At 34.0% G+C, this 16,991-nt stretch overlaps 2 protein-coding genes across 2 annotated transcripts in view; one reads left to right on the forward strand and one right to left on the reverse strand.

The window, feature by feature from the left end:
• LOC138325435 (uncharacterized) overlaps window positions 1-2,091 on the reverse strand; it is a 29,913-nt gene extending 27,822 nt beyond the window's left edge. Inside the window, exon 1 of the mRNA XM_069271105.1 lies at window positions 1,946-2,091. The gene's annotated coding sequence lies outside the window, so the exon portion shown is untranslated. The remainder of the gene's footprint in view (window positions 1-1,945) is intronic.
• The window catches only part of LOC138325436 (trafficking protein particle complex subunit 13-like), a 118,699-nt gene that overhangs the window by 37,852 nt on the left and 63,856 nt on the right, over window positions 1-16,991 (forward strand). The gene's annotated exons all lie outside the window — the stretch shown is intronic.

Here is a 16,991-nt window from a genome sequence, read left to right on the forward strand (position 1 = left end):
TGTGTTGACTATTATTTCTGAATCTCCTAACATTAGGGTATTTAGCTGAATGTCAGAGGATGCATTAAGGATTTGTGCCGACCCTGAACTATCTTAATCTCCCCTCAATAATTACCTCATGGATAATAATTACATTCATGGATAATAATTACATTCATGGATAATAATTACATTCATGGATAATAATTACATTCATGGATAATAATTACATTAAATACATTCATGGATAATAATCACATTAATTACATTCATGGATAATAATTACATTCATGGATATAACTGTTTTCTGTTTTCAATGTTTGACATGGCTTAGGTTGTTGCTGTGTGCAGAGCCTACAATGTAATGGGGTGGGGGGGGGGGGTCATATTCATTGTTACTCCATGGCCTTGATCCCATCTTTTATCTGTTGCATCACCCTGCTTTGGTACAGTGTACTTACATAGTTTTCTAGTTATCGTAAGGTTGTATACGTATATAAAATCATGGAAATATTTTTTTCTGACCATGACTCTAAAATATCTGTGTTAAAAATATCAATGTTTGAACAAAATCTGAAATTTTTTTGACATGTTGAAGTTATAGATTTAATATTTATTTTAAGCAAGAAACATTCATGTACCACGATAGTTAAATGGGCAAAACGATAAAAAAAAAAGATAAAAAAAAACATCTTTTTTTTTTTTCATTTCACCCATATAGGGATAACAACTTCCTATTATTGTCATTCCTTGGGGAAGTATTTGAGAGTGTAGCCAATCTAGCTAGGTCAGTTAAGTAATGACACAAAATGTAAAACAAAGCTATAAATTTTAAGTACTTAACTCAAAGGGAGGTAACTATTTTTATGGTATTTTGATGACCATGTTAATCGTACAAAAAGACTGGCAGACCATTATGTATAATATTTGCCTCAAAGTCTTAGGCAGGCTAATTATAGAATGATGGAGCAAAAAGCTACTCTATACACAGATTGGAATAGAATGATAATAATTAGTAGTGCATCCTTCCTTTCTAATCAAATTCTGTTGTCTATGGGCATGTGCATTCTTGTCTTAAAAGATTTACAGATTGGCACACTGGAAATAACCTATTCTATTTTTAGTTCCATGTCTGGTATAACACCTGTTCTGTTTTTAGATTTTGGTATGTAATCGATTAAACCAAAGTGTCAAATAGTTTTACACCTGCAATAAAAACTGTTTTATGATATCACAATTTTCATTATCGCTCATTCAATAATTTGATAAATATGCTCACATGTACTATGATGAATAACATATTGCTTTGATTTTGATATGAAATTTTGAATTAATTATTTCAGAATTATTATCAGATAAGACTGTAACTTTCAAATTATGAACATCTGTTTTATGTAACTATTTATGTAGAAAACAGCTGATTTTGAACTCAACTGGTAAACAAATGAAATGATGTTGATAGCTAATAACACTAAAATAAAAAAAAAAGGATCAAGCTTTAAATTATTCTGCTGTGCTCATGCAACCATTTCAAAGCACATGATATAAAAATGATGTATCCAGAGAAAACATGATATTTTTAAGAAGAAAACAAAAAGAGCAAAAAAATTTTTGAACAAAAATATTTTTCATTACTTTTGATTTAAGAATAATACTGAATTTGCTGCCAAACTGACATTGCTTTTCCTTAACTATGTTTTTGGCATCCCTGATCCTATACTGAGTTCTAACAACCCTATTGTTCTTTGGTACTATCATTGTTTATTAGTACATTTATTGACAGTTAGAAACTGGTATAGCTATACAAAGAAAATGAATGCCAGAACCCTATAGAAAATAACCTGAATATGTACTTTACTTTTATTATTTGGCCATAAAAAACGATGTATTAAGCACCTCACAGATATTGATCAGCATTCCTAGGTGCGAGTTATAGATTAAATGATTAGATATAGCAGTAACCTACCTGAGCCGTTGTTTTTAATATCACCTGTAACGATTTGCGCAGGTAAAGCAGTTCCATCTTTGTTAACGAGATTAAAAGTAAGCTAGTCCTGAAATGCACTTAGACTCACTAAGAAAGACTATGGTGGATCCTGTTTGCCTACCCTTTGGTGTAATGTGGAACTTTGGGCTGCTCAGTCACCAGAGTAGTACAAGTGGTAGATGTTCCGAAACTTTGATTGACCAAAATTGATTTACCAAAGTATGTTCAAACTAAAATCATATAACTGCAACCATATACAGATTAATCATGTTTTGTTTATATTTAGGAATGGAAAATCTGTTTTTGATCTGACGGTTGGGGATGTCTGATTATTTTCTAATTTTCCTCAAAATTGCCTATCATGATTTCAGAACATTTGTGGTAATAATAAGGTAAAGGTTTGATGCCAGCAGGATGTTTTTTGTTCTGACCAGGTGTTTAAAATGCAGACCCATGTTATAGGTATCACAGGTTGTCTGGACTGGCTCGAAAGGACACCTTCTCCACCAGGGGGCACTATTCTGATAACTCTCAGACTCATTTTACATACAACCTCTAAACATGTTGATTAGACACATATGGAACATTAATTATGTACTTTTTGAGGGGGAGAGAAAAAAAACTGTTATTGAAACTGGGATCTGTGGGTTAGCTGTAGTTGTCAGCAAGATATAATCAAAGCCAAAGTGTGGACAGCGACAGGGTGTGTTTATTTTGCCATATGGCATGAAATATACTACTAGTAGCACTGGGATAAATTTACATTTTCTACATCAGTCATAAGCATGGAGGAGAAACTTTTTCATCTTCAGTCACTGAATCCTCACCACCACACACATGGGCTGTCTGTCTGTGTAGATGTATGGTTAGCTTTACATAACACTACACACATGGGCTCTCTGTCTATGTAGATGTATGGTTAGCTTTACATACCACCACACACATGGGCTGTCTGTCTGTGTAGATGTATGGTTAGCTTTACATAACACTACACACATGGGCTCTCTGTCTATGTAGATGTATGGTTAACTTTACATACCACCACACACATGGACTGTCTGTCTGTGTAGAGATGTATAGTTAGCTTTACATACCACCTCACACACGAGCTCTCTGTGGGTAGATGTATGGTTAGCTTTACTTACCACCTGACACATGGGCTCTCTGTCTATGTAGATGAATGGTTAGCTTTATATACCACCACACACATGGGCTGTCTGTCAGTGCAGATGTATGGTTAGCTTTACATACCACCTCACACACGAGCTCTCTGTGTGTAGATGTATGGTTAGCTTTACTTACCACCTGACACATGGGTTCTCTGTCTGTGTAGATGTATGGTTAGCTTTACGTACCACCACACACATGGGCTGTCTGTCTGTGTAGATGTATGGTTAGCTTTATATACCACCTCACACATGGACTCTATGTCTGTGTAGATGTATGGTTAGCTTTACATACCACCACACACAAGGGCTCTCTGTCTGTGTAGATGTATGTTTAGCTTTATATACCACAACACCTGTTACTGGAATATGCATTGAGAAGTATGTATCTCTCTTACCACACAATGCTCCTTGAGCTTGTATGTATATATGGCTTATGTTTAAAGTTTGATTACGGGACTTACCACTACAGAGCATGTAGAAAATCTCCATTTGTATCTTTGTTGAAGCTGGTGGCTTGCTATAGCTTTTACTTTTTTGAGTAATTTAGCAAGGCTCATATGAGGCAGCAGTTTTCTTTTATCAGCTGGTGTCTTTCTTGGCTTGTTTCCTTTTGAGCAGTAAACAAGTCTTGATTGTTTTAAGGGGGATCTTGATGTAGTAGGTAGTGGATTTCTTGGTTCTTTTGAGGATTAAGCAAATTGTTTGAGGTGGAGATGAGTATAATAATGATAGGTGTATGTGGTATGTGCTTGATGTAGCAGGTGGCTTGCTATGTTTATTGAAAATTTGAACCATTCATCAAGAGTCTTCTTACAGAAATTTTGTTTTCTCTATTGTTTTATTTGGTATATTCTTAGTGTTTTGATCTGCAAATCTATTGTACAGTACTTGAACAATGTGCTTAATTATAAGTAAATTTTGTATAAACCTACATTATATATCCATAGCTTGTAAATTACTAACAGAAAACATATTAGTCTATGTATGGTTCATTAAAGGTGTATGTGAGATTCCACACTACCTTAATAACTTTGTATCATTATACACAGGTAATAATGACAATTTCATCAAACGTAATTGTACAAACTCTGTTTATTTTCTATTATCATGTTCTCCTCATATTTTATGTAAAACTGACGCACCATTCACGCACAAAGGGCCATAAAACACTTCAACTGGAATATTAAGTCTGTTTATTCTCACCGTTAATTTTCCGAAGTAATTTAATTTCATTATGAAAATACCATTAGGTTTCCAAGACATTCATTATTAAATCTGTTTGATAATGTAAGCAATGAAGTCTGAAACGTTGTTGGGTATGTGAGATGATAAATACCATACTGGATTGTTGTTCTAACAGTTGTCACATGAATACAGGACGGTGCCCTACCTATAGAATCAAACAATCAAGGACAACTCCAGACATATTTTATGAATCGTATAACACTAATCAATACTTATAACTTACACGATATGGCCTGGGACTATACACATCAGAGGATAAAATCAAAGCTGTGACATTCAGATCCATTATGGTTTATATAAGGCTTATCAAAAATTCCCTGTAGTTATCGTCTTGTTACATTAATTAGAACAGGTGCTTCATCAATCAGGAAAAAAACAGGTGCCAGAATATATCTCACATGTTCAGGGAATCATCAAGATAAAAGGACACTGTACTTTAAGTAAATTTGATTACATTAGGGAACATGACATACACATGTTTTCAGAATTCTAATAATAAGAAATGCCACGATAAGAAAAGCAAACCAAAACAAAAAGGAAAAATATCATGACCCACGGAAATAGAAAATAATTATCATCTGAAGCACGTCATTTGGTATTCAATCTTTTTGTTGTATTGTTAAGTCATTTGATGATGAATTTCCTTTTTTACACTAAAAGAAATCACGTAACAACTGCTATCCATTAACAAGAACATATAACTCTAAAGTAGATACTCAAGGGTAGATAGCTAAGGGTTGAAAAATAAGGGTAGATAACTCAGGAGTAGATAAGTCTGTAATTGATAATTCAATAGAAGATAACTCTAGAATAAATAACTCAAAAGCAGGTAACTCCGCATTTAGTAAAATAACAATAAAGGTAATAGTAAGTGAGGGCTGCTGATTGATCCTAAATGTCATAGCCTCCACCTTGGCATCCAAATCCATACAAATAATGTTTTACTATGTGTCACTGTAAGTATATATATATATATATAGACAACAATAAAGTGTATATATATTCATGATATCCATATACTAATGACAAAAATTGATATTGGTGATATGAGCTTGTGTCTTATAACTCTCAAAACCATAGCATGTGTAAGAAAATCTTGATCAAATTCTTTTATGTAGACATATTGTTTTGTCTTAATGGTATTGTCATGATGGAATTGACACAGTGTCTGTGAGCTAGAACTACTGAACAATGTACAACTTACCACTCAACATTACATATTCTCACTTACTCGAGTCAGGATCAAATTATTTTATGTGACCATATTGTCATTATTATGCATACTTAGGAAATATTTTCAGCCGAATTGATGATCGGGTAATTAAGTATGTAATTACAAGCTTTGAATAATTATAGATTATATAATTATGATAGTGCTAAATATGATAATTTTAATATTTATTACCAGCGTATTTACATAGACCAAATGGCATTGTCAGAATTATATAATATCAGAAATGAGGATAATTATAACTATGGACTGGACATCGTACATAACACATATGGTAAAATCAAAAGTTATATATATATATATTCTACAATAAGAAAACCTCTGTATTTGACATTGTTTACAAGTGATAGCATGATTAGACCTAGATCAGCCTGTTCAAAAAAAAAGTTAATTAACCAAGCTGTGGCTAAAAATATGAGCTGCATGGTTTAACTTTCAGTAATAATCACAGTTTGGTGTTTTGTCTTGAAGCAGAGAAATAGACCAGTTGTGTTATTTGTCATAAATGTATCATTGAGGAAAGAAATACACTTTATTTTTACTTAGGAAGCTCCCCAGTATTACCACAATTAAAAATATTTCACTACTGAGGCCAAATAGAGATGAGCCCACATATAACTGTCTGGTTGATGGAAAAAAATTCTGACATTTGTCCTGTGGTTAATCTTTGTGAAGCAAAAGAGAGCTTAAGTTATAGAACTGTTGTCAAGGAAGCCAACTTAATATGTTTAGATTATGCACAATCTAGTAGTCACTGTATTAGGATTATTGCCACCAAGTTTTGTTGAAATCTCTTGAGTAGTTTAAGAGGAGTAGTTGGCCATTTTTGTGTCGCCAGGCAGACAATCTGAATCTAGATGGAGCTTAATACCAAACAATTGGACTATTGCTTGATAAACATTGCAATTTCATTTAAAAGCCATCAGAGTACAACTATCAGGCTTATCAACTTACAAAGTTCCTCAAATGTTATAATGTCTGTACTATCAGGCATCGTCTGATTTACTCGAAACAATATTGACAACATGTGAATTTCAGCCGCGTGATATTGAATCAAAGTAAGTAGATCTAGAAATTGAATTGGTCTGCTGTCTGCTCCGTTTTAAATAGGTGAGTTTATCTAATTGTCTGGCATTTAGTAACAAAAGGAAAAGACAGATCCATGACAATCACTACTGACCTAGATTTGAGTGAGTTTACAATGAAACCGTCTTCGTCCAGACTGCCCTGATAATTCTGTTTTTCTAAAAAAAATGGACCACATGATGTAAACTCATGTGAATTTAAGATCTGCCGGCTATAGTTCATCGCTTTATAATTTAATGTTTATTTCAGATTAATGTACAGCAGAGAAAAAAAATTCCATATTAAGTTCAGAAGCAAGAATCTTGTTTATGATATATTGCTTACGATAGCAATACACGTGATCTAGTACATACTTCGTTTTTTTGTGTTTAATAGAATGATTATAAAGTGTACGGAATGGAGACGACATGTACACAACTAGAAGCAGAGAAAAAAATAGGTCATTGTTGTTGTGGTGACTTTTTCTCTAAACCTTTTTTACCTCGATATCTTTTGATGGCAACTGATGGTACCTACTTTATGCTATTAACTGAGTTAGCACCCAGCTTCTATAAGGATAAAATGTGATACTTAATGGAGCAAGGCGTATAATGGGGTGTGAGTTGGTGGCGAGTGGTGGAGGGGGATTATAAAACCCATTATGAAATGTAATTCTGTTTACAGATGTTCCACAAACAGAATTTCCAAGAAATAAGCTGTAGAAGTATCTTACAGAGTTGGGTATTTATCTGAATATCTTCATCATGACATTGACTAAATAGAATTGTCTGACTGCATGCAGGCTTGTGTCTTACCAGTCAATGGCACACATATTTAAAATTCAATACATTTTGTAAATTCCATTTATCTGATGTTTTTTGGGCAAAGCCTCAAGGAATCAAATTACCCTTATATGGAATATTGGGAGGAAATAATGTTTGTATCTGTATTTGGGGATGTTAAACTGTCGCCTGAAATGCTCCGAATCTCCGAATCGAAGTGACACTAAATGCTGTAAATCTGTTTCTTTAGTTTTAGATGAATACTCATTAAGTGTATAGACAAGGTTCATACTGGCTGTACACTGTCTCTTGCCAAGATATGATGCGGTAATTCTATATATCTTTTGCATCAGGCAGCCCATATCTTATTTAAATTGTTAAAGGATTTTCTTCAAAGGAATTTTATTTCAATTCTGATATTTCTTTGGCCAAGTAACTGCCAGGTTATGTGAATTTCCTATGTTATCTAAGTTACAAAATGTTCAGTTCATTGAGATTTTAGTTTGCTTGGCTGTTTTGTTTAATATCAGTTTAAGAAAGAGGGTTAGGGACATGCAAGATTTGATTTAATGTTGAGCCCAGCCCAAATGAGAAGTTTGGAGCATGAGGGAGAGGCCTATTGTTCATCCAAATGAGACATAGACTATGGGAGAGAGGGAAAGGTGAGTGAAGTTCTGGTAAATTAGATACAGTAACTATGGGAGGGGGATTCCAAATCTATCGTCAGCTTGATCAGACATTGTCAGTGAGAGAAGGAGATTTTAATGCTCAATCAAATATATGAGTTGAGGGCAAAAAAGCAAGGGAGGTAGTGGAAGCGTAATTGTTTCAAAAATCAAACTTCTGAAGGTTAAGTCATGTGACTTTTCACATGTAATCTGGGAATGAAGACTGATATTGATATACAATCACCATCATTACCATTGTCCAGCAATTTAAAACTGGCAACAAACTTCTATCCAAGCCTTTACTTTTTATAATGAAGTAGGGCAGTCATGAGGTGTTTCCCATGCCTCGTTCTGTTCTGTCAGACAGCACTATAAAATGGAAAAGAGTCTCTATGCATACAACAAGATGCAACACAGCCTGCCAAAACATACACAGTATACTTCCCTTGTACAACACATTGCATATATAGCCCTGACTGTAAATAGAAGCCATCCTACCTAAGTTTTCCTATTAGATTGACTGTTGTTTGATGATGATACATTAATTCAATACTGATATTTTTTTCTCAAGTTTTGGATAACAGGGAATTAGTTCCATAAACTTTAGACTTTCCGCATTTAACGTGTTGAAAAAATCAATTTCCTAATCACAGAGAATGAACAGAGAAATTGTATTGAGACTTCAGATGCCAGGTTATAGAGAAGCCTGAAAAAATAAACCCATTATTTGGCACAAAACGGTTTGTGGATTACAGGTCAATAGAACGTTTAAGAGATTGTTTGTTTCTTTGTAATTTAGAAATTAACATTTTTATGTTTATAACTAAGAAGATTCTAATCAACATTAAGAAAAAATCACAAATACGAATATTATCTATGAAATCTTTTCGAATACCTGAGTAAGATCTGGCTGATCGACCACCTCTGTATAACGACCACTTTCTTAGGATCCCAAAAGATCAATTCCAATACAATTTGACCTGTGTATAAAGATCACTTGGCTATAAAGACCTTTTTGTCTTTGTCCCATGGGTTGTCCTTTAAGACAGGTTTTTTATGTTATAAATTTACAGTCTCTGCATGTGGTTCGACTATAGCATATCTATGGCTCGGGTGATCAATAAGAAAATATAATTTTCAGGAAATACTATTTGGGCTTAGCCATGGTGATCAATAGCCGTTCTGGTTTACTTAACTGGATGTACCACTTGAGCAAATTAAATCTGCGAAAATCGTTAATAGACGGTGGACTGCTGGAAAATATAATCGTGACACGAAGCCAATATGATAAATTTGTTTGATGACGGTAATGTCTGCGTGATATGTTTTTAGCGGATATCGGGGGATTATCATGTTACGTAGGTATATACATGTGATGAAGAATTTCTCAATTAGGAAGTTTTTATCGGATTACGGTTGAGTACGAAGACAGCTATTAATAACAATGTGGATGTCATTCCTTATAATGAAAAGTTGGGTTTTACTGCTTCATGCATGTAATTATGATGGAAACAGTTTATTTCTAGGGGATTGGTTTTAGCGTATGAGCGAGTTGTGTTTTTTAATGATAAGGTTATATAATGCAACTACATTATTTTAAGTGGTATATGCGTGGATACTTATTTCACTCTGATGCAATTTGAATCAAATTGCAGGGGGTGGGGATAAGATTAGATATTGTAGGAAGGAAGGGACAGAAATAAGGATAGGGTAGGGACCAGCTCTAAGATGGAATGGAATAGGGAGGGGTTTAATTGGGAGAAGGCCCTTAGGAAAGAATTTCCAATATTAAGGAATCTGGAGAAATTGTTAGAATTAGTTGAAAAGGCAAAAAAACATAAATTCTTTAAAAAAGAAGCTGTAAACATGGAAATGAAAATTAACTCAGAATTTGAACTATTGTTTAGAAATATCAAATTGGAGAGTTTATAAACATTTTGAGGCAATTAGTAATAGCGAACTATGGCTTCAAGGCAAAGGTGGCACAGGTAGCAAAGGTTGGTAAGAGTTGGAAGGAAACCAGAAGTGTAAAGTAAAGGGAACAGTAGATTGAAATGTGAGACAGGAAATCTTTGAAATTAGTTGTGTAGGTGGATATGCTATATGTAAATCAACTTCTGAGCCAATTAATTAATCTAATTGTATCCACGCAAATCTGAATTGGGTCAATGATTGATGTTATCTTATGGTGATTAATTGTCATGGAATGTATTTGCCGACGAAATGCAAAAAATAAAAATGAAAAAGAAAAAAAAATATCTTCACATTACTGATTTGGTTTGAATAATATTATGATGTGGTTTAAAGACGATTTTGAAGAAGGGAAATGGATAAAGGAGCAGTAGGGGATACTGGATAGTTTTGGATATATCATATTTTACTCAATAAGCACCCAGTGCACTTCAAAATGAAACAAATAAGGGAGGCACTAAATAGAACCAAATTTTGGCTAGCAAATAAATTTTATGACATTATTATCCAAAATAAGCCATAGATTGATTTGAGAAAGAAAACAGTAAAGAAAGCTACACTATTTTCAATCTGCATTTAAATGAGGTAAGTGAAGTTGAGGCCTCAAAAACAGGGAAGGGGCACCGATAGTGATGGTAGGGGGGGGGGGGGCGCTTATTGCGGTAAATGAAGTTTCAAAGGAAGGAGCAGAAAATAGAAAGAATGTTGACATTTGGTTTGTTGGACACTTTTTAAAACTTTTCAGATGAAGTAATAGAATAAAAGGATGGATGGAAGATTGATAAAGTAATAAGAAAAACCAACCTGCCAGACGTTATTGGTTACATTGCAAGATTTTTTGTCAAATATGATGCTATTTTAGTTTATTGTTTTAGATGTTTACATATGAAGGTGGAAGAATTTTAGCCGAGTGTGCAAATAACCACCGTCACCTAATGTTCAGAACCAGCAACTGTACCATGGGGGTTTTGAACTTGAAACCAAAGTTGGAGGACTTGAGGCAATGTATCAAATCACTTTAGCCACTCAGTAACCAATTGCTTCTTCACCAAAAACACCCATTATTGATGCATTATAGAGCTGTAAATATAAAACGAATAAGGCCACAAAAAGAAAATTGGCTAAAAAATTCTTAATAGAATTTAACTAGAATTAAGTAGTCATTTCAACCAAAGGTTAAAATCAAAGCTAGAATGAAGTGTTGGAATATAGCTTTCTGGGTATGTTACGATTTTGTCAAAGAAACATTTTCAATAAGAAGCCACACATGCAATGACTCAAAAATTACAGTTTGCCATTTTACTTAACAGATAAAAGCAATGAACAAAAACTGCATGATTATAAGGAAGAAGTCGCATGATTACTCAGAAATTAAAGTTTTTCATTTCACTACCAAATGCAATGATCAAAATTAAAAACTGTAGGTCTAATGGGACATTCAATCATATAGATAGTGATACAGCCAATTCTAGAGCTGTCATTGATATAAGTGTTACAAGTATCAATACAAGATACTATCAAAAAAATAATACATAATTCATCGGCATTTGAAATTCCAACGTTACTAGATCATTAAGGCAGGTCATCAAGTACAATTTCGGTCATTGTATCAATTTCAGAAAATAGGAATCAATATTGTATCCGAAGATGAGAATCGTTGAGACATCGATATCTTTTGTAACGATGACAGCTCTAGTCAATTCTGTACACTGTTTTTGCTCGATTTTTTCATTGCAATAATTTTGAATAAGAAACATTGTCCCTTCTATCATGACCATGTATACTTACCTATAGAGTAGTTGTCAATAATTTCTGCCTCTGGGATTATACAGTATTCATAATTTACTAAGCAGTCAGCTTCTAATCAGCATCCAGAATGGACTCAATCAAGCATAACAATTTATATACACTCATCATTCCAGTACTGCCATTTATAATGGGTATAGTAGATAATCGCGAGAATTCAAAATGTTTACATTGCTATGATGATTTTTGCAAATTCAAGCTCTTTTGTTTAATATTTTGATTAAGAACTAACACATACAAATTAGTTGTGTTGATGTTTTCTCTTCATAAACTAAAAAGGAATTTCCACTATCTCATGAAATCCCTCAAGAATAAGTACACTTCTTACAAAGTTCAGATCTATATATGGTTCCGTAATATATCAATAATAGAATCAGATATGATCTCCGTAACTGGTGCCGAAAGAAAACCATTGATCTAAAAAAGCAAAACAACTCCGCTGAATTGACATTGTTAAAGATTTATATCTAGGTGATAAAATCTTCTGAATATTTACGACATAATCAGGTGTTAACTTGGTAATCGTGATGCTTTAAGCGCCTGAAGACATACCTGCAGTATGATGGTCACTTCCTGTGGACGTTGTATTACGAGATAACCTGGCCACCCTGTTGTCATTGCTCCCTGGCACGTGTGTTTAGTGGCGATATTGATGTGGCCTATAGCCTGTGATTAAACGTCGCCCTCTAATTATACAAGTAATCAATAGAGCGACCCATCCTTTAGCCGACAGGTAGTCGTATGGTCTGGGGCACCGGCTCAGGGAGACACCCCGAAATATGTCTGTGAGGACAGACACCTCTCTTATTGCCAAGGGGACACTAGGCTCTCCTCACTCTGTTGTCATAGTGATGAAGGGGACACTGACAGAGAGGAACTGTGACACTGTGTCCTTGCACCGTTAACCCACTGTACCACAAATGTGTGCTGTTCAGCACCATCAGATTGTATCACACATGAATGCTTGTCTTCATCATCGGCGCCAATACTCAAGTGGTAACAGTTCACAGGTCATGAATCATAACCAAAGTTCCGAAAACATTCCAGCACTACCAGAGGAAAGGACAATAATCTGCTCCTAGTTACTATCAGGTCTCTGTCTATGACTTACACAGGGACTGTATAATTTGGTCTTGTGACTAATGGGAACCCAGTAAAACTGATTGAGAGGGAAATACGAGAGAATTTCTGTCATGCGAGGGCTTAGCCTTAATGCTTGAAGAACATACAGAATGTTCTTCTGTCATATTTATATTATTGCTTGACAGTCAAGGAGCGAACCCAACCTGATATTATGGGAATTATTATTCTGATGTTTATGTAACATTAGAAACTACTGGGTGTGGCATTCGGCGTCAAATAAAGTTTGATTGATGAAGAAAATGGGGACTTTGATCAAGACAAAGGAGCGTCCATAAACTTTGATTTATGGACCAGAAAAAACATCGTTTTTTCAATATTGTTTTCATCAATGATTGAAATAGCAATGAAGGGGACTGCTCCATGAAAAACATTTGATTCAATGAGATTCATGTTTATTTGATCAGAAACAAGCCTACAAACAAGTAGGCCATGGAGGTTGGTTTGTTAAGGATCAGTGATCCATGGGGCCTTTTGAATGCTTGACAAGGACAGACAAACTGCTTGGTGGACTGCAATGTCCAAAAATATTGATCACCCTGAATGAGGTCTTGTATGTAGGGACAAAAGGGGTAAAATGATTGGTACAATTGTATATGTAAAAACATAAAATTCTACAGCTAGAAACATTTAATCATATTAAACAAAAGAAATCAAGATATGGTTAGAATTTATGTATTATCATTCAATTTAAACTCGAAGAGTTTGCTCTGTTGTAATTAAGCATTAGGTGTTACAAAAAATCTATCATGCCAAAAAATATTTTTAATAAAAATGTTCTTCTGAAATTTGCCTTAACTTTGTTAAATTTTTGCTTCTGAATTAGACTTCTAATTTGTTTTGAAAATGACAAATGTAGCACAATATTGTTAAGTGTTTGGATCTCAATGTTGGATACCACCATGTTTTGCAGAGGAGTTGTCTTGTTGTGGTTTCTGGAGTTCATTATGCGGTTGATGTTAGTTGTGATATGTGTGTGTGTTTTTTGCCTGCAGTATTGTATCACAAATGGCCAAGGAATATGCCTAATTGTGAAGACATTTATGTAGAACAATCTGCCTCAGAGAACTGCAGTGTGTTTGTTGTTTGCCTGACTCTTACTAGCAGACTTCTGTCAGGTGTCGAAGTCTAACTTTACAGAATTTCCCACAAGGCCGCATTAGAAATATAAGATTTGCACCATTACTTTGTAATTTATGATTGTTGGCATCAGAATATTTTTTCTAAAAAAATATGTATCGGTTTTGGCTGAAGAAATGTAAATATTTGTTATTTAATAGTATATATTATGAAAAGATAAAAAGAAAAGAAAACATTCTTGTCTTCAATGAATTGAATTTCAACTTTTGAAAATTTAAATAAATGAATTATAATTACAAATTTCACCATTTAGATGCACAAAGTACAAATACTTGATCATCCTTTTCATTCAAACAAATCCTCCTAAATCCCTAAAGACACATGAACCTTACTGCTATGTTGGAGGAAGTGCTGGCATGCAATTTTAAATGAAAGAAATTAACTATTTTAATGTCACCGGGGTCAAATATTCTTATACCTTGTATCATTTAATAGATTCTTCACAATGAACAAGAATTTATGGTTAAGTGGTAGAGACTTGAAATAGACCTATATCCTACCACCGCTAGGTGTGTTTGGATTCAAATGGATTCAAAGTTCGAAATCACTTCAAAAGTAATAAAGATTTCTTCAGCATGTAACAGTTTTAGAAACATATTCAATTTTTACTAGATCATTCAAAATATTTAATTTCATAATGGTTTCTTTGAATTCTTATAAATGGATTGAAGAGTTTTAAAATAGAGGAATCATTTGTTATAGACTTTGTAGCACAGAAACATTACCCAAACCAATGCCATTTCCTCAGGAAACGTTTTGTGAACTTTTATGAAATTGTTTTGACTTAACAAGGTTTCTGATTCTTAAAAAGTTGTAAAATTTGATTATGAATACGGATGGAAGCACGTTGTTCCAGGAATCGCGACTGAGATTGACTTCTGAGACAGAGGCTATAACCACTTACATCCATCACTGAATGGCGGCGTGAACATTTGCAGTTATCAGGAGGAAGGGCATCGAGGATCTATCCAAGATTTCATTGACAAACTCATCGATCTTATCATCCTGTAAACCTAATACCTTATCAATGCCTCAAATTCTGGCTAAGCATGCCGATTGAGAGACAATGATACACACCCAGCCACGGGTCTAATTACAAGCTAGCTGGAGGATTGTTCCAAATCATCCAGCATTCTAAGTTCCCTGTTTGAGACCTTTAATCATAGTAGGATTCACAATTTCTGATTTAATGGATGACTTTACCAAAGAAAAAATGCTAAAATACATGACAAACATTATAATTACAACCCCCACCCACCCGCCACCCAATGAATCTGACTTTCGGTTGGTCTTAAATGTAGGTTAGCAAGAGATATAAGTAAGGCATAAGCTTACAGTAATTTTTCAAATTTTAATAGAAAATTGCAACCTTACCCTTCCAAGTGACTTATGTTTAAGATTCGCTGAAAGTAGTTTTTAATCAATATTCGGAATTCGGAAACAATGAGTTGGTTGTGATTTGGTCATGATAGGATGCCATAAAAACACCGAGATATCTGTATTGACACCTTCTACAATCAATAGTATTATAAAAGAAAATGTGCGTGTCAGGATGTCGATAACTTCATCACATTTATATGTATGTAGCTTTCCATCAACAAATGAGAAAAGAAAATATGCATGCAACTTTCTAAGCCAGAGAGTGCAGGCAGAGGAAATATATCTACATAAAACTACTCACGTTTCACTCAAAGAATTTTATGTTACACCTCTTAAATGTGTGGGCTGTTTTAACTTTCAACATTTCTTTTTGAATATTTCTGATTTTCTAAAAGCCATGTAAAATTTGACGAAAATTGCAAGCTTTCTAAACTTTTATAGAGATAAACCTTGCTTTGAGTTTTATTTTGTAAATAACTTAAATCTCAATATAGATACATAAACCATGACATCAAAATTGGTATACAGTAAATTTGATAATGAACTGTAGGTGCTACTACACATGAAATCAAGTTTGGACTGTAGGAATAACATAGCCTACATTGCAAGGGCAAAGTTTTCCATGGCTATAAAACCTTGATAACTCCATGGTAACCTTGGATAACTCCTATCAACCAGACCTTAGTCCATTCCCTTAAATTAATACTGCCTGTCATTAAACAAAGCAATACTGATTCCATTTTATTACAACCCAGTTATATAAAGTACATTACATTTCACCCTATTCCTCCTAATGGAGTGCATTGTCAGAATGATTTGCAACGATGGGTCATTCCTTGTCTGAAAAGGTTTCAAAAGACACAATATTGAACGATAAATCATAACTGACATCCATAGTTTTCCCACCCACGCAAACATTTTTTTCATAATTGGGATTTTTTTTGGCTTTTGTTGCTTTTTCTCTTTGTATTTAATTTGTTTTTCATAAGATAATTTGTTAATGCTGACTGTAAATTATTAGATTAGGTTTAATGTAACATTATCTGGTTTTAGCTTTATCAATCATAGTCAAAAGGTCATTATAGTCAGTTGTATAGTAATCGTCCTATTTGAGATTAATTCATGCTGGTGCATGAGAAATAAAGCTACCTACGACTATATACCACGTCATTTCATTCCTTGTTTGTGAACTTTCTTCAGACCTTGAAGCTGTCTATGTGCTTGACAGACTTTATTTCTATTATTATATTTGATGACTCTTGATGTTAGATTTGACCTTGATCCTCAAAGACATAATAGCTCCTTCTTCACTGCTGAGAAATCAATACAATGTGTCTTGCAAACCTCTTACCCCAAATACATGTTTGTCAAATCCACTTTTCAGGAGGAAAAACCTACATTCTTTTAATGGATTTCACAGCAGCCTTG

Source organism: Argopecten irradians, chromosome 6 (assembly GCF_041381155.1).
Source record: "Argopecten irradians isolate NY chromosome 6, Ai_NY, whole genome shotgun sequence".
NCBI classification, from domain to species: Eukaryota; Metazoa; Mollusca; class Bivalvia; order Pectinida; family Pectinidae; genus Argopecten; species Argopecten irradians.